Genomic DNA, 26,550 nt, shown 5'->3' on the forward strand with positions numbered 1-26,550 from the left:
TGGAGGATTTCCGCAGTGTCAGCGCACGCCTTGTGCGCTGATCACGGAGAGAATTCCACAATCGTTACAGATCCCCTCTAAGGTGTCTTTTCTCCAGACTAAATAAACCCAGTTTATCTAACCTTTCTTGGTAAGTGAGACCTTCCATCCCACGTATCAATTTTGTTGCTCGTCTCTGCACCTGCTCTAAAACTGCAATATCTTTTTTGTAATGTGGTGCCCAGAATTGAATTCCATATTCCAGATGTGGCCTTACTAGAGAGTTAAACAGGGGCAATATTATGCTAGCATCTCAAGTTTTTATTTCCCTTTTAATGTCTTTAGTAAACCCATGTTGATGTTGAGAAATAAGATTATTTTCTACTATGAAGTCATGTATAGTATCTCTTAGTAACCCTTCAAATAATTTGCATACAACTGATGTTAAGCTTACAGGTCTATAATTTCCTGGATCTGTTTTTTGCCCTTCTTAAATAATGGGAAAACGTGAGCTGTACGCCAATCCACTGGGACTCTGCCAGTTGTAGTACATTATCCCAGTTCACCAAACTTTGTGCCTGCCTGAGTTGATTGAACTTTGCTTTTCTAAAATTCATAGTTTTAGTGGTCCCGCTGCCCCGCGGCCTATCAGTCACCAGATCAAGCGTTATCATGTTGTGATCACTATTTCCCAAATGTTCTTGATCCTGCACATTTGATACATTATCTGGTCTATTAGAAATGATCAAATCCAGTAATGCATTCCCCCTAGTTGGTTATGTTACCATTTGAGTCAAGTAATTGTCCTGTAGTGATGCCAGAAGTCAGCTTCTTTTACCAGAATGGGTAGCCTCAATACTCCAGTCAATGTTCGGAAAGTTGAAGTCACCCATAACTATGACCTCATTTTTACTTGCAGCTTTTTTCAATATGCTGTAGTAATTGCAGTTCTGCAGCTTCATGAATATGTGATGGCCTGTAGCATACCCCAATAAGCAATTGGCAACCTCTATTTCCACCATGAATATTTACCCAAATGGACTCTACATCTTCACAATCTTCCTCTATCTCATCGTTCAGGACAGCTGTAAAAGAATTCTTAACAAAGAGACAACCCCCCCCCCCCCACCTTTTTTCCCTGTTCTATCCTTCCTAAACACATTGTATCCCTCTAAATTCGCTATCCAGGTGCAGCCCATACCTACCTGTTGTTCAGTGCACCCACCTACCTACGTGAGCGCACGCAGTGTGATATTTAATACCACCAGTTACTCTACCTGTTCACAGTACGTGTGTGTGACAGGTGCACAGCCTTCGATACATTTTCTATAAAAGTTGGCAAAACCCAGGAATCTCTGCAGGGACTTTAAATCACTGGGCTGTGGCCAGTTGAGAACTGCTGAAATTTTAGCTGGATCCATTGATAACCCTGAATCTGAAATGATGTACCCCAGGAACGGAACCTGATGGGCCTCAAACGTGCACTTCTCCAGCTTGGAATACAAATGGTGCTCCCTCAATTTTTGCAACACTGCCCGGATATGATCATGGTGTCTGAAAAAGGAAGAGGAATAGATCAATATGTCGTCCAAATAGACCATGACAAACTTTCCCATAAAATCCCTGAAGATATCGTTGACGAACTCCTGGAAGAATGCAGGGGCATTACAGAGCCCGAAGGGCATCACCAAATACTCATAATGCCCATCGTTGGTGTAAAATGCAGTCCTCCATTCATCTCCCTGACAAATTCGAATGAGGTTATAAGCCCCCCTGAGGTCTAATTTGGTGAACACCCGAGCCCCTGAGACCTGCCCCAACAAATCATCAATTACTGGAAGAGGATAGCGATTTTTATGGTTATTTTGTTCAGACCCATATAATCAATACAGGGTCTGAGCCCGCCATCCTTTTTCTCCACAAAGAAGAACCCAGCCCCTGCAGGAGAATTTGAAGGGCGAATGAACCCCTTCTCCAAGTTCTCCTTGATGTACTCTCTCATGGCTGTTCTTTCAGGAGCTGACAGGTAATACAAACGACCACGAGGGGGCATCGTTCCTGGCAATAAATCAATCGGGCAGTCATATGGGCGGTGCGGGGGTAACTCATCAGCCGCACGGGGTGAAAAGACATCAGAAAAAGACTTGTAAGCCTCTGGTATCTGCTGAGAAGACAACTGTGCACTGAGAAGGGGTAAGACAGACAGACAGTTCTTTTGACAGAACCCAGACCAGCTGATGAGTTGTCCCGAACGCCAGTCAAGCACTGGGTTGTGTCTTCTCAATCAAGGCAAGCCTAATACTAATGTAGTAGAAGGTATGTTTAGCAGGAAGAAAGTTATTCTTTCTGAATGTAGGGTCCCAAGCTTAAGTTGCAACTCAGGAGTTACGGACATGGGATGAGCTAACTGTAAAGGGGAGTCATCAATGACAGCAATTTGAATTGGGTTATCTAGGGGCAGAGCTGGGATGTTCAATCGCTTGGCCAGAGATACATCCAGAAAATTTCCTGCCACCCCACTATCAATGAAAGCTTGCCCTGTTATCCCCTGTTCATGCCAATCAAGACAAAAAGGTAAAAAAATGCATTGCTCTTTTGGAGGAATTACCTGCCCGCCTAGGTGAGCTTCCTCAAACCCACCTAGGCACTGGAGTTTCTTGACTTCTTCTCAGGACAGGTACGGACCATGTGCCCTGCCCCTCCGCAATAAAGACAGAGACCCTGAGATTGTCTCTGTGTCTTCTCAACAGAGGACAGTTTAGTGGACCCAATTTGCATGGGTTCTTCCATTGTCACAGGAGGGCTCGTAGCATGAGTGCCTACTGGACTGACGTTTCCCATCATTGATTGCTCCAGGTGCCTTTGCCGTATGCAACGATCCACTCTGATGGCTAAAGTAATCACCTCGTCAAGTGATAAAGGTGGTGGATAGTTGACCAAATGATCCTTGACTGTCTCTGTCAAGCCATAAATGAATTGGTCAAGAAGAGCCGCATCGTTCCATCGGGAGGCCACTTACCACCTTCTGAACACTGAGGCATAAACTTCCACCGTGTTTTTACCCTGCTTCAGACCCTGATTTTGTGTAAAGCTGTGGCAATGACATCTGGGTCAGTATACAGTACACTCATGGCCTTAAAGAATTCCTCTACAGAGGAGAGAACTGGGTGTCCCTGTGGGAGACTAAAAGCCCATGCCTGCAGATCCCCTTGCAACAAGGAAATCACCAGGGTTACTCTTTGTGTTTCAGTACCCGAGGCTCTAGGCCTTACAAAGAAGTACATCATACAAGAATTCATAAAGTTACTGAAAGCACTCCGATCTCCTGAAAACTTCTCTGTGAGAGGGAGTTTAGGCTCAGGCACAGGCATTAAAGGAGTAAGTAGTAATTAAGGGAAGGGCGATAGGGGAGAAGGGGAGGACCACGATCCTATTGTTCCCTGATTTGCTGGTAATTTAAACCTGACCCACACTCTTGTACTTATAACAAACCAAACCGTGACAGAGGGTCATGCAAAAATGGAAAAAGGTCTTTTATTGTACATAGGCAAAGCTTAAAAGGTTGTGCAACAGGTCACAGTATTAAAAACAACAGCGCTGTTGTACAGTACCACCACACTTCAAAACCAACAAACATCTATTACCCACAGACATCCGTACACTTAAGGGTCAACTTGGCCTACACCACCACTCTAAGAGTCCCCATTAGATGTCACTCTCGGAAATTCCAACACTGCAGATAAAGAGGGAACTTCATGCAAAAGCAAGAGCAAAGGTGATTAGCACAAAGCTCATGCAAGCGTTGCTCACAGTCCGCATTAGCATTAGACATCCAAGCGAAGCACTTAGGTGATTAAAGAATTGGCGATGGGGGGCCCCCAATACATATGTACAGAGTCTTCACTGCCTTACTCACAACTTCCCGGAAAATCGTGACATCAGGACTGGTCTTCTTTCCGAGCCAGGCTCACCACGCGCTCTGGGGTTGGTTCTTTATCCACACTGCATCCCCTTCCAGTGTGCGGGACCTGCAGGAGTGAACTCCCTTCTCGCGCTGCGTCCTAGAGGCTCCACGACCATGCGTCTCTTTTCCCGGGGAGAACACGCCGAGACGAGACTGCGGTCTCCGGCGTTCTTAGTCAGGCAGCATGGCTGGGATTAGATGGCGTCACGTCGGCTGCGTTTGCTGATTCGCTAACTAGTTTCGAACGTCACATCCGTTCTTCATCAGGGCGTGGCTTGTACACGGTGGGCCAGGCATTCATAACACACCCCGGCTCCACCTACTGACGGGCCGTGATTCCTCAGCAAAAGATCCCATTCAACATTTCAAAACTCGGATGACAATACTTGCGTTTATACAGTTAGTTCCATGTTATCCCGGGCATAACTTAGACTAGACTCAGTCCATATTACTTCAGGTAAGAAGACAGAGGGGATGAACTGTGTGCCGAGGGTGGTGGAGACCAGAATCTATTTTTCTATAGCGTAAGGACTTATATTATTCCCCGCTCCCAGAGAGACATCCTCTCAGCACACAACACAGTCAAAATTCACAAGACTCCCGCATAGTTGAACAAGCTCACTCACTAGTATCAAACTTGAAACAGTGTCCCAAGTAAAAGGAAAAGGAAAACTATCCTATAGTCTCAAGGAGAGGAGGGCGATGGGGAAGGGGAGAGGGGGGGGGGGTTGACAGGGCGGGGAGAAACGGCAGGATAGTAGGGAGGGGTAATGGGGGGGGGAGGTGATAGAAAGGGAGGGGGGGGAAATTGAGAGGAGGAGGTGCTGCTGGCTCCTCAGGTGGTGCTGCTGGAGCATTATCAATGGGCTCGAGATTTGCGTCAGCAGCAGTAGCTGAGCTTGTGTCAGAGGGGTGACCATATCAGCGAGGGTCTTGATCGCCTCTGTCAATTGGTCTATCTGCCGCTGTAGATCCTGCATTTGATATATAATATATGGCCTGCTATAATGTCATAGCAGACTGGCTGTACAGTCACAAATGGCACTACAGGTACTGGCCAGTGGTACTGTGGGGTAGTGCAAGATCCAAGGCTGCCTAGGTATATAATATAACTGTAATATCAAACTGACAGGATAAGGCAAGCGAACACAATTCTTCCAGTGCTCTAGTGTACTTCACTTTTTCTCCTTTGTGTACCTTTAATTGATCATTGTCCATTTAGGCATCACCTTTCATACTAGACCTTTGCTGCTTTTCATTGCATTCCAGCGGTTCTGGAGGTGTGTTTAGCTTCTAAGGGTACAATGGTTAATTTGCATATATTCAGCAGTGTTGCTCTGGGAGACATCTCAAGCTCACTCCAACCTGAATTATCGCAAATTCTTTCTGTTTTAGGAAAGCAAACTTTTGTTTTTCTTAACATCTTAGTAAGGGGGCTTTTAGGACCATTGTAGTCCCTTACACACTCCAATGAGTTCTGGGTCACCATGAGCTTGCTGGTAAGTCTGTGCCTCTCGGATTCACAAGCCCTACTCCATAGAGCCAAATTAATCCATGCCATGCACTGATGAGGATCAAACAATCCGAAACAGTTTGTATACATGTTGGATTATTATGGCGCTGTACAAATTAACAAGCTGACACATCATTGCATTCCAGCGGTTCTGGAGGTGTGTTTAGCTTCTAAGGGTACAATGGTTAATTTGCATATATTCAGCAGTGTTGCTCTGGGAGACATCTCAAGCTCACTCCAACCTGAATTATCACAAATTCTTTCTGTTTTAGGAAAGCAAACTTTTGTTTTTGTTCTGCTTTTCACACAGAGCATATGTTGTAGTGCAGATGTCTGCAGAACTAGCTTGGTTACTGTATGTCTGTATTCTAACAGTTAGCTTCCTGTTTCAACTGTAGAAATTTCTCTTCAGTCTCTTGGCATCTGCTTCTTTAGCTAGAGCATGTCCATGTATCACTGCACAGGTAGATAGTTCCTTTTCTTCACAGACTTCTTTATGTATGGAATCAAAAATAAAAACATTCATCTATGTTTCAGTCATCTTCTCAAGATATTATGTAGGCTATCTTCTTTCATCACAAGATAATCTTCTTCAAGATCTTGCTGTAGTGTCACCATCACCATATCTTTTTAAATATCCATCTCAAATCTTTTCATCTTCTAACTTGACTACTTTTATCTGTAAAGTCAATCACCATCTTCATCTTCTAATGTCTTCAGTTCTTTCACTAACCTGATAATTTACTTTATCTTAATGCCCTTCCTCTTCATGTCTATGTTCAGTTCTTGTCTCCCAAGTGGCCTACCCCTTTTAGTGCTATCTTGATCTGTTGTCAGCCAGTGTTTCAAACCAGTGGTTAGAGTTGTTAAAGAAGTAAAAGTCCTTTTCAGTCCTCACACTTCTTTTCGGTACTCCATCCAATTGTATTGATATTCAGCTGTTTCAAATCAGATCTCTTTATAGCTTAGCCTCTTTCAGTGGCTTGTCTTCATGTTGATATCTTTGCATAGTCTTCTTGCATGTAGCTGTCTTCGCTTGACTTAGCGAGTTTTCTTCTCGGCCTACATGGGATGCTTGTTTGAAGTCTTGGTGGGCCAGATAAAATAAATGATCCTGTGAGACTTCTAATTCCTGGTAGCAACCTTTTCCATTCTTCAAAAATGACATAGTCTCTTTACTGATGTGTAGGGTGCCTTAATGCTTCTCTGTACTATTCTTGCCTCAAAATATATAGAATTCCCTCCTGAGGGTAGAAACTACATAAAAATAACTAAAAAATAAATAAATAAAAATAAATCTTCTTCGTTTATGCTTACTATAATATATGTGTGTGTTTCTTTACTATAACTGCTCACTTTTCTCAAAAACGTTATATTTAATAAAAATAAAAATATGTATATAAAAACAAACAAAATAACAAACAGTGAAAAAAGTAAAAATAAAAATATAACTTTATATTAGCTTTCCATGGCACAATCTGCTTCTTTATATTTATATATATAAAACTTGTGAAAAAAGCAGAGAAAAAAAATATCAGTAGAATGTTCATTTGCCGTGTTTTTCTATAAAGGAGGGGGTGAGCATGCTGGAGGATTATGATACTTTTGTTTACCAGCCGCTGCAACACTCACTGACAAGTGTCCACTGAATTCTGTGTAGTGTTTTTTTTTTTTTCTCTGGCAGATGCTTAAACACGGAGCATGTTGTGTTGCGTTGGAATTTAACTTTTTGTTGTAGCAGTAAAATTAACTTTATACAGCATAATGACTTGGTGACATGTCAAGTAGATTGCGTGGTTTCAAGGATTATTATACTTTTTTTTTTTTTTTTTTTTAACTTTCAGCTGAAAAATATCTTGGTCTCTCCTTCTAGCTGTGAGTTGCTGAGAGAGATTGTTATGTCTTTGTAAGACAGTTCTGATAACGTGCAGCTTCTGACACAGTAGAGACACAGCATAAATGAATAACAATACAGTTATGAAGTCCGCTACATTCAAGCTTGTACTTAGAGTCATTGCATAATATGTTGGCTTGAAGAAAAAATAGGAATTTGCTTCATCACAATATGTGTTTACATGTCCGTTACAAAGTACTGTACTTCTCATAAAAGTGTCTTGTAAAAGAAAAACCAAAACAAAAAACTGTTTCTCCTCTTCTTGCTAAGGAATACAGTATGTCACTTTTGCTAAAATAATCTATTGCGCACAATCTTCCTTTTAGTGTTGGGAAGTTTGAAATAAAAAATAATATAAACATTGTCTGTATTTCTCTAATATTTCCTCTGCATTCTGAGATATTGATGGGATGTAGCATTTGAAAGAAAAATCTGCAACATCCATCCTGCTTTAATCTCTCATCAGAGATATATAGGGATATGTAGGTAGCACTTCTCTTCTCAGATAAAAACAACTTCCACCGTTATTTGTTGTGGTGGGGGTGTCGGAGCACCTTGTAGAAAAAGGCACAAGAGACAAAAAGGCGGGAGCCCAGTAGTGCAATACGTCAATGCAAGGATAGAGAAATTTGGTGAGAATAGGAATGCAACTCACAAAGGAGGGTTCCAAGGGGCAACCAACCGCAGGAAGCAGGTGGAGACCATAAACCCGACTCCACTCGGGGCGTCCCAGGGGGACCCGGGGTGGTCGCTCTCTTGAAAAACCCGGAGACAGATGTCCGCTGTGGTAGCAACCACGGGTATACTGTCACTACCCCTCCAACAGGATATGTTGGGGGTATACTAAGCACAAATAGGGGGAAAGAGGCGCCCTGGGTAGTGTAAAAGCATCTAAAAACAGTTTAAAATGAAAAGGATAATGAGGTGTCTTACCTCAATGACGAAATCTTTGTGTCATACAAAAGATTTTTATTTAGCACAGGCAACGCGTTTCGCGGGTCCAAGCCCGCTTCCTCGGGCCAATAACAGTGCCTACAATAGCAAGGAGGACTCCTCAATAAAAAAATATACTTATATACATATATACATTAAATAAATATAATATAAAAATAAATAATAAATATTATATAGTATAATTTATAGCATGTGCATGTTTGGAATAAATATTGTAGTTGCCCTAGACAGCATAGATTGTAAAATAGAATCATCTAGATATAAATAAATAAAAACCAATTTTGCGTTACTTCTTGCTATGACTGAGATTTCAAGTACTAATACAATTAGCTCATAATCCATAGTACAATCTACATGTCACATACATATAGGGTATCTTAACAGATTCTGAATTCAATCTATTGACAGCTTAATAATTCATATTTCAAAAAGGAGAAGAGAAAAAGAGGGGGGGGGGGTGAAGGGGAGATTTAAATAGTGTATAGTAGACAAGAGCGATCAAAATCGCTAATGCCTATCTGATATTTCTTAAAATTAAATAAAAATTGTACAACAGGGGGTATAGCTGCATCTTAAACATCTATATATATGTATATTTAAAAGAAAGGCATGCCTGTATAACATATTATATGTACTAGAGTTTTATAGACTTGGCCAGGTAGGACGAAAAAAGACATAGGCAGGCAGCGCTGCAGTCGCTTGACATCGCTGTCCTGTCTGTTAAAACTAGCTGGTCAATAGAAATATGCCTAGAAATAGACCTATGCCCACAAATAGACCGGAAACCCAAATTGGTCTTCAGAAGGGCCAAAACCCTAAAAAACATTCTAGCCCCTAGTAGACCCCGGGCACTAGAGTTGGGCCGAACCTCCGATTTTAGGTTCGCGAACCCTGTTCGCGAACTTCCGCGAAAGGTTCGGTTCGCGAAAAAGTTCGCGAACCGCAATAGACTTCAATGGGGAGGCGAACTTTGAAAGTTTAAAAAAATTCTATCAACTGGAAAAATGATAGAAAACATGTTTCAAAAGCTCTAATACCTTGAGCCACACCTAATTGAGTGAAATACACATCACTGCTGGAGGACCCGCCCACCCACCCTCCCTCCTCCAAGCAAGGTCCTTTATACCATTTGCCTGCCTACACTAATTAGTTATGGGACAGCTGCTACACACTCTGCTAGGGAGATTTTAATTGGCCTCCACCCTCCTACCTATTCCCTCCTCCCTCCTACCGGAGGGAGGAGGGTCTCTTCTGCCAGGGAATTATACTATTTTAAAAACCAGTATACATCATACCATAGCTGGGAATACATACATGAGTATACATCATACCATAGCTGGGGATACATACATGAGTATACATCATACCATAGCTGGGAATCGAACCCAGATCTCACTGTGTGGTGGGCACGTCACCCTAAGCACTGTACCACTACAGAAGTAAGTGAAGCTAGCCTAAAATTTAACATTTATGCTCAATGCAATAGAACCATTAGGTTGCTTAAAGGAGAACTGTAGTGAGAGGTATATGGAGGCTGCCATATTGATTTCCTTTTAAGCTATACCAGTTGCCTGGCAGCCCTGCTGATCTATTTGGCTGCAGTAGTGTGAATCACACCAGAAACAAGCATGCAGCTAATCTTGTCAGATCTTACAAAAATGTCAAACACCAGATCATACCATAGCTGGGAATCGAACCCAGATCTCACTGTGTGGTGGGCACATCACCCTAAGCACTGTACCACTACAGAAATAAGTGAAGCTAGCCTAAAATTTAACATTTATGCTCAATGCAATAGAACCATTAGGTTGCTTAAGGGAGAACTGTAGTGAGAGGTATATGGAGGCTGCCATATTGATTTCCTTTTAAGCTATACCAGTTGCCTGGCAGCCCTGCTGATCTATTTGGCTGCAGTAGTGTGAATCACACCAGAAACAAGTATGCAGCTAATCTTGTCAGATCTTACAAAAATGTCAAACACCAGATCATATCATAGCTGGGAATCAAACCCAGATCTCACTGTGTGGTGGGCACGTTACCCTAAGCACTGTACCACTACAGTAGTAAGTGAAGCTAGCCTAAAATGTACCATTTATGCTCAACGCAATAGAACCATTAGGTTGCTTAAAGGAGAACTGTAGTGAGAGGTATATGGAGGCTGCCATATTGATTTCCTTTTAAGCTATACCAGTTGCCTCCCACCTCCCTCCTCCCACCTACCCTTCTACCTATTCCCTCCTCCCTCCTACCAGAGGGAGGAGGGTCTCTGCTGCCAGGGAATTATACTATTTTAAAAACCAGTATACATCATACCATAGCCGGGAATTGAACCCAGATCTCACTGCGTGGTGGGCACGTCACCCTAAGCACTGTACCACTACAGTAGTAAGTGAAGCTAGCCTAAAATGTACCATTTATGCTCAACGCAATAGAACCATTAGGTTGCTTAAGCAACCTAATGGTTCTATTGCATTGAGCATAAATGTTAAATTTTAGGCTAGCTTCACTTACTTCTGTAGTGGTACAGTGCTTAGGGTGACGTGCCCACCACACAGTGAGATCTGGGTTTGATTCCCAGCTATGGTATGATCTGGTGTTTGACATTTTTGTAAGATCTGACAAGATTAGCTGCATGCTTGTTTCTGGTGTGATTCACACTACTGCAGCCAAATAGATCAGCAGGGCTGCCAGGCAACTGGTATAGCTTAAAAGGAAATCAATATGGCAGCCTCCATATACCTCTCACTACAGTTCTCCTTTAAGCAACCTAATGGTTCTATTGCATTGAGCATAAATGTTAAATTTTAGGCTAGCTTCACTTACTTCTGTAGTGGTACAGTGCTTAGGGTGACGTGCCCACCACACAGTGAGATCTGGGTTCGATTCCCAGCTATGGTATGATGTATACTCATGTATGTATCCCCAGCTATGGTATGATGTATACTCATGTATGTATTCCCAGCTATGGTATGATGTATACTGGTTTTTAAAATAGTATAAATCCCTGGCAGAAGAGACCCTCTTCCCTCCGGTAGGAGGGAATGGGTAGAAGGGTGGAGGGAGGAGGGAGGAGGGAGGCCAATTAAAATCTCCCTAGCAGAGTGTGTAGCAGCTGTCCCATAACTAATTAGTGTAGGCAGACAACTGAGTCAAATGGTATAAAGGACCTAGCTTGAAGGGAGGGTGGGTGGGTTCTCTAGCACTGAAAGCAGTGTGTTTGACAATAACATGTCTGCTGACAGTGAAATGGAGGCTAAAAATTTTGCTCAATACAGCATTATGGGGCGAATCGAACTTCCGCAAAAGTTCGCCTGATGCAGGCGAACGCGAACCCCCAAAGTTCGCCTGGAACCGTTCGCCGGCGAACCGTTCGGCCCATCTCTACCGGGCACTCCTTCCTTACCCGAGAATCTGACCAGACCACCCTCCCCGGTATACAAAGATGCCACTCATCAAAATGTTTGGCGTGCAAATTTTTGCACCCCGGAACTTTGTCCTTCACTTGCACCATTACTACAGACACGTTTCACATTAATCAATTTTTTAACTGTAACACTACTTATGTAATCTATCTCATAACGTGCCCTTGTAATAAATAATACATTGGTCGCACCAGTCAGCAAATTCGAACCCGACTAGGACAACACAGGAGAAACATACAAAAAGCATTTAACAAACACAGTTTGTCCAGACATTTTTCAGAATTTCACAACTCAGATCCAAAATCCCTTACATTTATGCCAATTGAGCATATTTCTAATAAATTGACATATGCTGAACGTATTACCCGTTTTCGAGCCCGTGAAATGTATTGGATTTTTAAACTCAGGACGCTCAAACCAGGGGGTCTCAATGAATGTCTCGAACATAACTATTAATCTAATATTGTTCCCAATATGATATCCGCTATTGCAAAACTATTTTTACTCCCAATGCCCAATTAGAGACATTATCACCAGTCACCCCCATTCTCCCAGGCTATGTTACTAGCCAAACCACCCCACCCCCATTACATTTCCAACCAGATTTGTACACAAGTTCTTATCTCTCTCATTCACTTTAACCCCATTCCTTGTCATTTTCCCTCCAGTCTTCCAAACCACCTCCGTTTCACCTTCCCCCTCCAATATACATTAATGGGGGGCATTAATCCTCTACACCAACACAATTATAATTATATACATACCAAAGTCACCCAATAGTGACAATATACACATACAGTGATGTAATAAATCACACAGGTGTAAATCCATTTGTTCTAAATGAATGGCTAGTTCATTGATATATTGATTGTTTCACTATTCATGTATTTATATATTTATTATTTAAATATTTATTAGTCAAATTGGAACTTTTTATGTAAGCCAAAATCAAAATGTATTCATATCCCCCCCCCCCCTCCCCTTCTTTCTTCCTAATAAAATCCATCACAGCAATCATTTAAGTTTCATAAGAAACACTCATGTTTCATATATATATATACATACAAAAAATACATAGAATCTATCTTGAAAAGAAAAAAGGACACTGGAGACTGCCATCTAGTGTCTGAACAGTGATACAATAAACCGCATATACTCTCATTGAGAACTATACAAGTACTGGCGAAGGCCAGTACTTTCAGATATATTTCCCCATATCAAAATGGCGGCGCCGGAACTTCCGGTGGAAGTCGTCATACGCGATGACGTCATCGCACAATAACCACAACCCTCCAGTACGGCGAGCTCGCAGATCTGCGGCCGCCAAAAGAAGACCCTTATCTATTCAAACCAGCGCTGCACTGCCCTCTATAGAGGCTCCCTACGCCGACTGGTATTTATCATTTGGTAAGTGACTGATAACTTTGCTCTCCATGATGTTCTGTGCCCAAGCGCTCCCTCTACTGTTTTACTAGGCACATAATAGCTCTATTGTTTATTCCTATTGACCAGCTAGTTTTAACAGACAGGACAGCGCTGTCAAGCGACTGCAGCGCTGCCTGCCTATGTCTTTTTTTGTCCTACCTGGCCAAGTCTATAAAACTCTAGTACATATAATATGTTATACAGGCATGCCTTTCTTTTAAATATACATATATATAGATGATATAGATGTTTAAGATGCAGCTACACCCCCTGTTGTACAATTTTTATTTAATTTTAAGAAATATCAGATAGGCATTAACGATTTTGATCGCTCTTGTCTACTATACACTATTTAAATCTCCCCTTCACCCCCCCCCCCCCTCTTTTTCTCTTCTCCTTTTTGAAATATGAATTATTAAGCTGTTCAATAGATTGAATTCAGAATCTGTTAAGATACCCTATATGTATGTGACATGTAGATTGTACTATGGATTATGAGCTAATTGTATTAGTACTTGAAATCTCAGTCATAGCAAGAAGTAACGCAAAATTGGTTTTTATTTATTTATATCTAGATGATTCTATTTTACAATCTATGCTGTCTAGGGCAACTACAATATTTATTCCAAACATGCACATGCTATAAATTATACTATATAATATTTATTATTTATTTTTATATTATATTTATTTAATGTATATATGTATATAAGTATATTTTTTTATTGAGGAGTCCTCCTTGCTATTGTAGGCACTGTTATTGGCCTAAGGAAGCGGGCTTGGACCCGCGAAACGCGTTGCCTGTGCTAAATAAAAATCTTTTGTATGACACAAACATTTCGTCATTGAGGTAAGACACCTCATTATCCTTTTCATTTTAAACTGTTTTTAGATGCTTTTACACTACCCAGGGCGCCTCTTTCCCCCTATTTGTCCACCGTTATTTATTCTTCTATAGACCATAGCATGAGTGTGCTTGTAACAAAAAAATCTCCTTTCTGAGATTAAAAAAGCATAAGAATTCTTCCTTCTTTGCTTCAGATTATGGTTGCAGTTTACATGTCAAACCATATAAAAACATTTTGCTAGCTTATTTTCCCGGGTTAAATTCACCATGATCTATGTTTCCATCTTGTGACTATATCTAATTCCAGGGAACCTGTTAACACATCTGGGGTGCCATCTGTCAAATATCTGATCGATATCTGCTTAAAATGATTATTAACTACCTTAAAGGGCCAGCCTTAAGGTCGTCATAATCAAGATTAGTCAGTAGTGGGTGCGTTGCTCACTATAAACAGAATATTTATAGGTTAACAGGTTTACCTCTGGAAAAAATATGCAACACTCAGCTGCTGAATATTATACATTTATATGGTTGTGAAAAATAGATAAAGCATATATACAGTGGTGTGAAAAACTATTTGCCCCCTTCCTGATATCTTATTCTTTTGCATGTTTGTCACACTTAAATGTTTCTGCTCATCAAAAACCGTTAACTATTAGTCAAAGATAACATAATTGAACACAAAATGCAGTTTTAAATGATGGTTTTTATTATTTAGTGAGGAAAAAAAAAACTCAAAACCTACATGGCCCTGTGTGAAAAAGTGATTGCCCCCCTTGTTAAAAAATAAGTTAACTGTGGTTTATCACACCTGAGTTCAATTTCTGTAGTCACCCGCAGGCCTGATTACTGCCACACCTGTTTCAATCAAGAAATCACTTAAATAGTAGCTATCTGACACAGAGAAGTAGACCAAAGTAGACCAAAAGCACCTCAAAGGCTAGACATCATGCCAAGATCCAAAGAAATTCAGGAACAAATGAGAACAAAAGTACTGTAATTGAGATCTATCAGTCTGGTAAAGGTTATAAAGCCATTTCTAAAGCTTTGGGACTCCAGAGAACCACAGTGAGAGCCATTATCCACAAATGGCAAAAACATGGAACAGTGATGAACCTTCCCAGGAGTGGCTGGCCGACCAAAATTACTCCAAGAGCGCAGAGAAAACTCATCCGAGAGGCCACAAAAGACCTCAGGACAACATCTAAAGAACTGCAGGCCTCACTTGCCTCAATTAAGGTCAGTGTTCACAACTCCACCATAAAAACGGCCTGCTTGGCAGATATCCAAGGCGCAAACCACTTTTAAGCAAAAAGAACAGTAAGGCTCGTCTCAATTTTGCTAAAAAACATCCAAGATTGCCAAGACTTGTGGGAAAATACCTTGTGGACCGCCGAGACAAAAGTTGAACTTTTTGGAAGGTGCGTGTCCTGATAAATCTGTCGTAGAAGTAACACAGCATTTCAGCAAAAGAACATCATACCAACAGTGAAATATGGTGGTGGTAGTGTGATGGTCTGGGGTTGTTTTGCTGCTTCAGGACCTGGAAGGCTTGCTGTGATAGATGGAACCATGAATTCTACTGTCTACCAAAAAATCCTGAAGGAGAATGTCCGGCCATCTGTTCATCAACTCAAGCTGAAGCGATCTTGGGTGCTGCAGCAGGACAATGAGCCAAAAGACACCAGCAAATCCACCTCTGAATGGCTGAAGAAAAACAAAATGAAGACTTTGGAGTGCCCTAGTCAAAGCCCTGACCTGAATCCTATTGAGATGTTGTGGCATGACCTTAAAAAGGTGGTTCATGCTAGAAAACCCTCAAATAATGCTGAATTACAACAATTCTGCAACGATGAGTTGGCCAAAATTCCTCCAGAGCGCTGTAAAAGACTTGTTGCAAGTTATCGCAAATGCTTGATTGCAGTTATTGCTGCTAAGGGTGGCCCAACCAGTTATTAGGTTCAGGGGGCAATTTCTTTTTCACACAGGGCCATGTAGGTTTTGAGTTTTTTTTCTCACTAAATAATAAAAACCATCATTTATAACTGCATTTTGTGTTCAATTATGTTATCTTTGACTAATAGTTAACGGTTTTTGATGAGCAGAAATATTTAAGTGTGACAAACATGCAAAAGAATAAGAAATCAGGAAGGGGGCAAATAGTTTTTCACACCACTGTATACGGGAATATACATCTCTCCAGTTATTGTCCTTCATCCAAAAATACATTTTAAAAGTTCCTTTAGTGAAACAAATACATTTCAATATAGAAAATCTTCTTCTGTAGCTTTTATCCTTCATCGATAATTGTTGTCTCGAGATTGTACAGTGTATGGTGCACACAATATAGCTTTATCCTTAAAAAAATGATATATATAGTTCTATTCTTGTATAAAGAACTTAAAGTAGATATATCTTCATCAATCAAAGCTTGGTAATTGTCCCTAAGCTTGCAATTGCTTCTAAATAGTAATGCTTACTGATTGTATATGAAGTATAGCATAAAAAAAGTTATATAAAAAAACTTAAAAACTGCTGAAGTGTGAAACGACAAGTCTTTAACGTTTATATAAGCTATTGTCAATATATTTTCACCAAGAATAATGCATATTACCTCTCTTGTGTTCTAGAATCACATTGGAAGGTAGGTAGTCGCGTCTAGTTAAAAATGGCACCGTCAAAAAAATGGCGCCCCCTTCTGCCCGATATATGTTTAAAACGATATTTATCGTTTTAAAGGTTAAAATAGTGCAGACCTTTTGAACGAAATTTATCGTTTTAAAACATTTTTTTTTGTCCTGCCTGAACGATATTTATCATTTTAACCCTTGCTTTGCTGCCGTTTGGAAAATATCTGCCCGCCGGCTTTAATGTTTAATAGCAAAGCCCCCTTAAAAGCTAAAAACACCAAATTTGCAGGGAATGTTAAGAAGAAAATTTTGAACAAGAGGAAACATTTTTTTTCAAAAAGACCTTATAGTTTTTGAGAAAATCGATTTTGAATATTCTTCTTCTGACCGTGGGAAAATTAAACGCCCGCCGACTTTAGCGGTTAATAGCAAAGCCCCTTTAAGTGCCAGAAACACCAAATGTGTAGGGAATGTTAAGAAGAATAGTGGGAACACGAAGAAAAAAAAATTGTTCAAAAAGACCTTATAGTTTTTGAGAAAATCGATTTTAAATCTTCAAAGAGGAAATGTATCTATTTAAATCGCGTACTGACATTTCCGTGGAAACTTTTTCCGCCGACTTTAGCAGTTAATAGCAAAGTCCCCTTAAATCCTAGCAACACCAAATTTGCAGGATATGTTAAAAAGATACTGGGAAACAATATTTAAAAAAAATTGAAAAATTTTATTTATTTATTTTTTTAAATTAAAATTTGTGGGTTATGTTCAGAGTGTAGGAAATTTTTTTGAAAAAAATGACGTGGGGTCCCCCCTCCCGAGCCTCTGTAACCCCTTGTCTCCCATGCAGGCTGGGATAGCCAGAATGCGGAGCCCCGGCCGACTAGGGCTTCGCACCCTGAGCTATACCAGCCCGCATGGTCCATGGTATCGGGGGGCTTTGGGGGGGAGGGGCGGCCAAGCCTTCCCCTCCCCCCCGGAGCCCTTGTCCAATCCATGGACAAGGGGCTCTTCCCCACCTCCGGTGCCCCAGGAGGAGGTGGGGGGCGACGACTCCCTGGGGGGGGGGTTCATGGTGGCATCTGGGAGTCTCCTTTAAGAAGGGGACCCCCAGATGCCCACCCCCCTCCCAGGAGAAATGAGTATAGGGCTACTTTGTACCCCTTACCCATTACCACAAAGGGTTAAATGAAATAAAAACACAACAACGAGAAAAGTCCTTTAATGTTCTAAATTAACCAGAAATACTTACCTGTACTTTTAAGAAAAAAATCCCACGTCAATTAGGTCCCACGACAGTATCCTCTATCTTGCGACCTTCTGTTACATCTTGATTGAAGATCTCCGCCGCCCCGACGCCACACACGCCGCCTCCGCCGCACTGCTCTTAGCTATACTTAGTATAGCTAAGAGCAAAAAGCATCTTTAAATTTTAGCTCTAATGGTCCCCATTGGTTCCTTAACAGACCAATGGGGATCAGGAGGATCCCCATTGGTCGATAAGGAACCAATGGGGAGTCTTGGAGCCAAAATTTAAAGATGCTTTTTGTTCTCAGCTATACTTAGTATAGCTGAGAGTTGCGTCTATGCATCTATATAGACGCATTAGCGCTAGCTGTCGCTGCCCTCCCTGCCTCCCCCCACCTGTCACCCTCACCCATGCTGGCACCCATGGGTGCATTGGGTGCCAGCATGGGTGAGGGTGACAGGTGGGGGGAGGCAGGGAGGGCAGAGGCAGCTAGCGCTAATGCGTCTATATAGACGCATAGACGCAACTCTCAGCTATACTTAGTATAGCTGAGAGCAGTGCGGCGGAGGCGGCGTGTGTGGCGTCGGGGCAGCGGAGATCTTTAATCAAGATGTATCAGAAGATCGCAAGATGGAGGATACTGTCGTGGGACCTGATTGGCATGGGATTTTTTTCTTAAAGGTACAGGTAAGTATTTGTGGTTAATTTAGAACATTAACCTGCCTGGCGTTCTATTAAGATCGCCAGGCAGGCTGCGGGAGGGTTTTTTTTTAATAAAAAAAAAACTATTTCATGCAGCCAACTGAAAGTTGGCTGCATGAAAGCCCACTAGAGGGCGCTCCGGAGGCGATCTTCCGATCGCCTCCGGCGCCCAGAATAAACAAGGAAGGCCGCAATGAGCGGCCTTCCTTGTTTTGCTTATATCGTCGCCATAGCGACGAGCGGAGTGACGTCATCGACGTCAGCCGACGTCGTGACGTCAGCCGCCTCCGATCCAGCCCTTAGCGCTGGCCGGAACTTTTTGTTCCGGCTGCGCAGGGCTCAGGCGGCTAGGGGGGCCCTCTTTCGCCGCTGCTCGCGGCGAATCGCCGCAGAGCGGCGGCGATCAGGCAGCACACGCGGCTGGCAAAGTGCCGGCTGCGTGTGCTGCTTTTTATTTCAGCCAAATCGGCCCAGCAGGGCCTGAGCGGCAGCCTCCGGCGGTACTGGACGAGCTGTGCTCGTCCAGACCGCCCAGCAGGTTAAAGGACTTTTCTCGTGGTTGTGTTTTTATTTCATTTAACCCTTTGTGGAAATGGGTAAGGGGTACAAAGTAGCCCTATACTCATTTCTCCTGGGAGGGGGGTGGGCATCTGGGGGTCCCCTTCTTAAAGGGGACTCCCAGATGCAACCATGAACCCCCCCAGGGAGTCGTCGCCCCCCGCCTCCACCTGGGGCAAGGGAGGCGGGGAAGAGCCCCTTGTCCATGGATTGGACAAGGGGCTCCGGGGGGAGGCTTGGCCACCCCTCCCCCCCGGAGCCCCCTTATACCATGGACCATGCGGGCTGTTATAGCTCAGGGTACGAAGCCCCAGTCGGCCGGGGCTCCGCATTCTGGCTATCCCAGCCTGCATGGGGGACAAGGGGTTACAGAGGCTCGGGAGGGGGGACCCCACGTCGTTTTTTTTTTAAATGTATTTCCCACTCTCAGAACATTAAAAAAAATTGATCGAAATGTTTTTTTAAAAAATGACGTGGGGTCCCCCTTCCTGAGCCTCTGTAACCCCTTGTCCCCCATGCAGGCTGGGATAGCCAGAATGTGGAGCCCGGGCCGACTGGGGCTTCGCACCCTGAGCTATACCAGCCCGCATGGTCCATGGTATGGGGGGGCTCCGGGGGGGAGGGGCGGCCAAGCCTCCCCCTCCCCCCCGGAGCCCCTTGTCCAATCCATGGACAAGGGGCTCTTCCCCGCCTCCCTTGCCCCAGGTGGAGGCGGGGGCGACGACTCCCTGGGGAGGGTTCATGGTGGCATCTGGGAGTCCCCTTTAAGAAGGGGACCCCCAGATGCCCACCCCCCTCCCAGGAGAAATGAGTATAGGGCTACTTTGTACCCCTTACCCATTTCCACAAAGGGTTAAATGAAATAAAAACACAACCACGAGAAAAGTCCTTTAATGTTCTAAATTAACCACAAATACTTACCTGTACCTTTAAGAAAAAAATCCCACGCCAATCAGGTCCCACGACAGTATCTTCCATCTTGCGATCTTCTGATACATCTTGATTGAAGATCTCCGCTGCCCTGACGCCACACACGCCGCCTCTGCCGCACTGCTCTCAGCTATACTAAGTATAGCTGAGAGTTGCGTCTATATAGACGCATTAGCGCTAGCTGCCGCTGCCCTCCCTGCCTACCCCCACCTGTCACCCTCACCCATGCTGGCACCCAATGCACCCATGGGTGCCAGCATGGGTGAGGGTGACAGGTGGGGGGAGGCAGGGAGGGCAGCGGCAGCTAGCACTAATGCGTCTATATAGATGCATAGACGCAACTCTCAGCTATACTAAGTATAGCTGAGAACAAAAAGCATCTTTAAATTTTGGCTCCAAGGCTCCCCATTGGTTCCTTATCGACCAATGGGGATCCTCCTGATCCCCATTGGTCTGTTAAGAAACCAATGGGGACCATTGGAGGTAAAATTTAAAGATGCTTTTTGCTCTTAGCTATACTAAGAGCAGTGCGGCGGAGGCGGCGTGTGTGGCGTCGGGGCGGCGGAGATCTTCAATCAAGATGTAACAGAAGGTCACAAGATAGAGGATACTGTCGTGGGACCTAATTGACGTGGGATTTTTTTCTTAAAGGTACAGGTAAGTATTTCTGGTTAATTTAGAATATTAAAGGACTTTTCTCGTTGTTGTGTTTTTATTTCATTTAACCCTTTGTGGAAATGGGTAAGGGGTACAAAGTAGCCCTTTACTCATTTCTCCTGGGAGGGGGGTGGGCATCTGGGGGTCCCCTTCTTAAAGGGGACTCCCAGATGCCACCATGAACCCCCCCCCCCAGGGAGTCGTCGCCCCCACCTCCTCCTGGGGCACCGGAGGTGGGGAAGAGCCCCTTGTCCATGGATTGGACAAGGGCTCCGGGGGGGAGGGGAAGGCTTGGCCGCCCCTCCCCCCCAAAGCCCCCGATACCATGGACCATGCGGGCTGGTATAGCTCAGGGTGCGAAGCCCCAGTCGGCCGGGGCTCCGCATTCTGTCTATCCCAGCCTGCATGGGAGACAAGGGGTTACAGAGGCTCGGGAGGGGGGACCCCACGTAATTTTTTTCAAAAAATTTCCTACACTCTGAACATAACCCACAAATTTTAATTTAAAAAAATAAATAAATAAAATTTTTCAATTTTTTTTTTAAATATTGTTTCCCAGTATCTTTTTAACATATCCTGCAAATTTGGTGTTGCTAGGATTTAAGGGGACTTTGCTATTAACTGCTAAAGTCGGCGGAAAAAGTTTCCACGGAAATGTCAGTACGCGATTTAAATAGATACATTTCCTCTTTGAAGATTTAAAATCGATTTTCTCAAAAACTATAAGGTCTTTTTGAACAATTTTTTTCTTCGTGTTCCCACTATTCTTCTTAACATTCCCTACACATTTGGTGTTTCTGGCACTTAAAGGGGCTTTGCTATTAACCGCTAAAGTCAGCGGGCGTTTAATTTTCCCACGGTCAGAAGAAGAATATTCAAAATCGATTTTCTCAAAAACTATAAGGTCTTTTTGAAAAAAAATGTTTCCTCTTGTTCACAATTTTCTTCTTAACATTCCCTGCAAATTTGGTGTTTTTAGCTTTTAAGGGGGCTTTGCTATTAAACATTAAAGCCGGCGGGCAGATATTTTCCAAACGGCAGCAAAGCAAGGGTTAAAACGATAAATATCGTTTGGGAGCAATATAAATATAAACGATAAATATCGTTTTTAAAGCCGGCGCCATTTTTTAGCTGTCAAAAACGAAAAATAACTAGCGATAGTGGTTCTCTATGGGGCGCCGTTTTTTAACTACGATAACTGGCGCCATTTTTAACGGACCCCAGGTAGTCTGTTAGGCCTCAATCAATCTCAGTAGAGTTTCAGGCTTGATGCTTAAATGTGCTAGCCTGCCAGGCCTTTTTATTGTAATTTTTCCAATATGGCGTCGGGGTAGGGGATTTTACATGAAGTCATAAAACTCAAACCTATTTTTAAATTAGTACACCATGACTCAAATGATGTTCTTTTTATAACATTTCTAAAAATACATGTACATGACTTCACTTTTATAATTAGATGGGGATCTCTAGATGCCCCCTTTGGTCACAGGTGATAATGGCCAGCACAAGGCTTCGGGTCTAATAATAGAACAACTGTTTTTTGTGACTCTCTTGCAACTGGCAGAGTCCCAGTGGATTGGCGTACAGCCCACGTTTTCCCATTATTTAAGAAGGGCAAAAAATCAGATCCAGGAAATTATAGACCTGTAAGCTTAACATCAGTTGTATGCAAACTATTTGAGGGGTTACTAAGAGATACTATACATGACTTCATAGTAGAAAATAATCTTATTTCTCAGCATCAACATGGGTTTACTAAAGACAGGTCCTGTTTGACTAACATGCTCAGCTTTTATGAGGTAGTGAATGCTAATATGGATATTGGGAATGCTGTAGATGTGATATACTTAGACTTTGCTAAGGCCTTCGACACTGTTCCCCACAAAAGTCTGGTGCAAAAGATGAGGATGCAAGGACTGGGGAAGAGTCTGTGTGCTTGGATAGGGAACTGGCTAATGGACAGAAAACAAAGAGTTGTGGTCAATGGATCATACTCAAAATGGGAGACTGTTAGCAGTGGGGTCCCACAGGGGTCTGTACTGGGTCCAGTGCTCTTCAATTTATTTATTAATGACCTAGTGGATACAGTAGTGAGCAATGTTGCTATTTTTGCAGATGATACAAAATTGTGCAGAATCATCAACTCTAAGGAAGATAGTGTTATATTGCAACAGGATCTGGATAGGATGGCTATATGGGCACATACATGGCAGATGAAATTCAATGTTGACAAATGTAAAGTCATGCATTTTGGTCGTACCAATGGTCTAACACCATACAAAATAAATGGGATACAGTTGGGAACATCAAACTTGGAGAAGGACTTAGGAGTACTCATCGACAACAAGTTAAATAATCGTACTCAATGCCAAGCCGCTGCAGCTAAAGCTAACAAAATTTTGGGATGCATTAAAAGGGAAATAAAAACTCGAGATGCTAGCATAATATTGCCCCTGTTTAACTCTCTAGTAAGGCCACATCTGGAATATGGAATTCAGTTCTGGGCACCACATTACAAAAAAGATATTGCAGTTTTAGAGCAGGTGCAGAGACGAGCAACAAAATTGATACGTGGGATGGAAGGTCTCACTTACCAAGAAAGGTTAGATAAACTGGGTTTATTTAGTCTAGAGAAAAGACGCCTTAGAGGAGATCTAATTAACATGTATAAATACATCAGAGGGCAATATAATAGCTTAGCGGATGAGCTTTTTGTCCCTAGGCCTTCTCAAAGGACTAGAGGACATGATCTGCGCATGGAGGAAAAACGTTTTAGCCATTTATTTAGGAAAGGGTTCTTTACAGTAAGAGTGATTAAGATGTGGAATGCATTGCCACAGGAAGTCGTTATGGCAAACTCTATACCTGCATTTAAAGGGGGCTTAGATGCTTTCCTTGCGTTGAATGACATCCATGGCTACAATTACTAGGTAATGCCAATGATGTTGATCCAGGGATTTTATCTGATTGCCATCTGGAGTCGGGAAGGAATTTTTACCTTGTAAGGGTTTTTTCGCCTTCCTCTGGATCAACAGGGATATGTGAGGGAGCAGGCTGGAGTTGTACTTTGTACTGGTTGAACTCGATGGACGTATGTCTTTTTTCAACCAAAGTAACTATGTAACTATGTTTTAATGCAATCTGAAATAAAATATATATTATTGATCAGCTTATTAGATATGTGTGAACACTATGTGATTAACACTTAGGGCTTGATTCACAAAGCGGTGCTAACCTACTTAGCACGTCTGAAGTCTTTAGACGCGCTAACCAGGGTGCTAAGTAGGTTAGCACTGGATTTCTCAATCAGATCGCGCACTAACTTTGTGCGCGCAAAGTTTTACGCGCGCAAAGTTTTACGCGCGCTAAGTCCCATAGGCTTTAATGGGCACTTCACGCGGAGCGCCCTGCGCTCTGTGCAGTACGCGCGTAAAGTTTTATGCGCATAAAGTTTTGCGCGCGTAAAGTTTTATGCGCGAAAAGCTTGTTTAAACGTGCTAAGGGGGTTTTCACAGGCGTGCTAACAGTTAGCACCGCTTTGTGAATCAAGCCCTTAGTGTATAAAGCAGGCTTTAGTTTCAGCAGGGTATGTCTTGACCTTAAATGGTTAAAACTTACCAACACAACAAATACTGTATGACAGGTGAACATTTCTTCAATACTGACAGTCCTAGCACCTTAGATTTTGCCCTCCATGAACCTACAAACATCCTCTGAACCACACCACAAGTGTGCTGGCTGGTCTAGCTGTAACTTTTCCCTTAGTTCCCTTGCCCATCCTAAGTAGCTACAGGTGTTAAGTAGCCAGAAGTACCCTCCATTTTAAGTAGCTAGTGGTGCCCCTAACTGAAGGGAGATCTCGTCAGTGGAATGCCAAGAGCTGGGTGAGTAATCTCTCAATTACACTCTGCTCAGAATTCTGCATAGGGAAGGAGGGAGGGAGGCACTAGAGGAGGGGAGTGAGCCACCTTTCCATCTTCAGGCACGTGCTTACAGTGCCTTACGGTAAATCCGGTCCTGCCCTACTATTAATAGTGTAAGAATGGCTGCAATTTACATTTTCCCAGTGAAATTTGTATTTGTCTGCTCCCACTTTTTGGTTATGGGGATAAAAAGTATCCTATATGTTACTCAAGGTAATGTGCCAAATTCAAATTCATTCATTCAAATCCATTCAGCCACTGTTGCGTGATTGAGTAACAAACATCCAAACATCCAAACATTCACATGTATAATATTAGTGAGATTGCAAAGAACTTCCTGGGTCACGTCTTAGGTTCCAATTGGAGGAAGCCAGCAGAGGCGGGCGTGCCTGTTGATGGATTGACAAGCCGCAGGTGAATAGCAGGCTAGCGACAAGCAGATTGTCGCTAGTCAGGCAGTATTTTGCTGGGGGGACAGCAGAGCCTGGGAGGGAGTGGGTTGGCGGCTTCAGCACAAGGACACAGATGCATGTCATTGGGCACAGGACATGCCTCTGTGTCCTGTTAGGACTTAAAAATGCTGCTTTGAGTTCTTTAATGAAAGTTTAATTTCCTCCTGAGATATGCATTCCTGGACCCTTCTGCTTATTATGAAATGACAAAATATAATTTTAGAAATACCTCTTTTTCTTTGGGAAAATGTCATGTGACAGCTTGGCTTACCCTCATCCTAGTCCTAGACTAACAAGTAGTGCTTTGCACTTTGGCAAACATCCTGGTATTATTATTATTATTATTTAGTATTTATATAGCGCCGACATATTACACAGCACTGTACAATGTATATATATATCTTGTCACTAACTGTCCCTCAAAGGAGCTCACAATCTAATCCCTACCATTGCCATATGTCTATATTATGTAGTGTAAGTACTGTAGTCTAGGGCCAATTTTTTTAGGGGGAGCCAATTAACTTATCTGTATGTTTTTGGAATGTGGGAGGAAACCCACGCAGACACGGAGAGAACATACAAACTCTTTGCAGATAGTGCCCTGGCTGGGATTCGAACCAGGGACCCAGCGCTGCAAGGCGAGAGAGCTAACCACTGCGCCACCGTGCTGCCCAAGGTAAGGCACAAAGGGTAAATGCCTCATTGTTCTGAACATGTTAGGCCTTCATCTGCACAGGATAAAATTAGCAGACAGATGTGTAGACATATAAGTGTTATTTACTAAAAGAAAATAACTTTTATAGCTATAGGGTATTTTGACATCACTTTATATTAAGGCAGTGGATTCAACCTTAAAGTGGACCCAAATTAAAAATACAAGATTTCAGAAATAAAATCTATTTTCTAAATTATAATAATAAATAGCAGCCTTTTTTCAGCTGCATGATGACAAATATAAAATATTTTACATTTATTGGAGGAACCTCTCCCTCACTTTCTTATTGCCAGACAGAATCCGGCAAACTGGTGGAGTAGGTGGTGTCCGGCAAAGGAGCAATTACTAATGGCTGCCACCTGTATAACCCTAGTTATGAAAAGAGAAGGGTGAAAAGTATGCACTGAAATGCTCACAGGCTTGAAGGAGTGTTTATTTATCTTTGTAGGTGTCAGAGTGGTGCAACAAAATATTTTGAATTAAAAAAATGTTTGGTTTGGGTCCGCTTTAAGTAAATGTGCACAATATGTATAGCTTTCTAATCAAATTTGTTATACCTCTTTGTTATACCTCCTATTGGCATATATTATGGCAAAAGAAGGCATTAACTACTGCATTTGTCACAATGGAGCAAATTCGAAAGCTATTGGTACAATTTATGTGCACAGACAGCGCGACCATAAACGTTACAGATGTTTACGCAAAGTATGTAACAGGCATTGCACAACTCTGCCATGTA

General features: G+C 42.5%; 1 protein-coding gene across 13 annotated transcripts in view; it reads right to left on the reverse strand.

Moving 5' to 3' along the window:
- The window catches only part of PLXNA2 (plexin A2), a 3,799,727-nt gene that overhangs the window by 907,544 nt on the left and 2,865,633 nt on the right, over nt 1-26,550 (reverse strand). The window lies entirely within an intron of this gene.

Source organism: Hyperolius riggenbachi, chromosome 2, assembly GCF_040937935.1.
Source record: "Hyperolius riggenbachi isolate aHypRig1 chromosome 2, aHypRig1.pri, whole genome shotgun sequence".
Taxonomy (NCBI): domain Eukaryota; kingdom Metazoa; phylum Chordata; class Amphibia; order Anura; family Hyperoliidae; genus Hyperolius; species Hyperolius riggenbachi.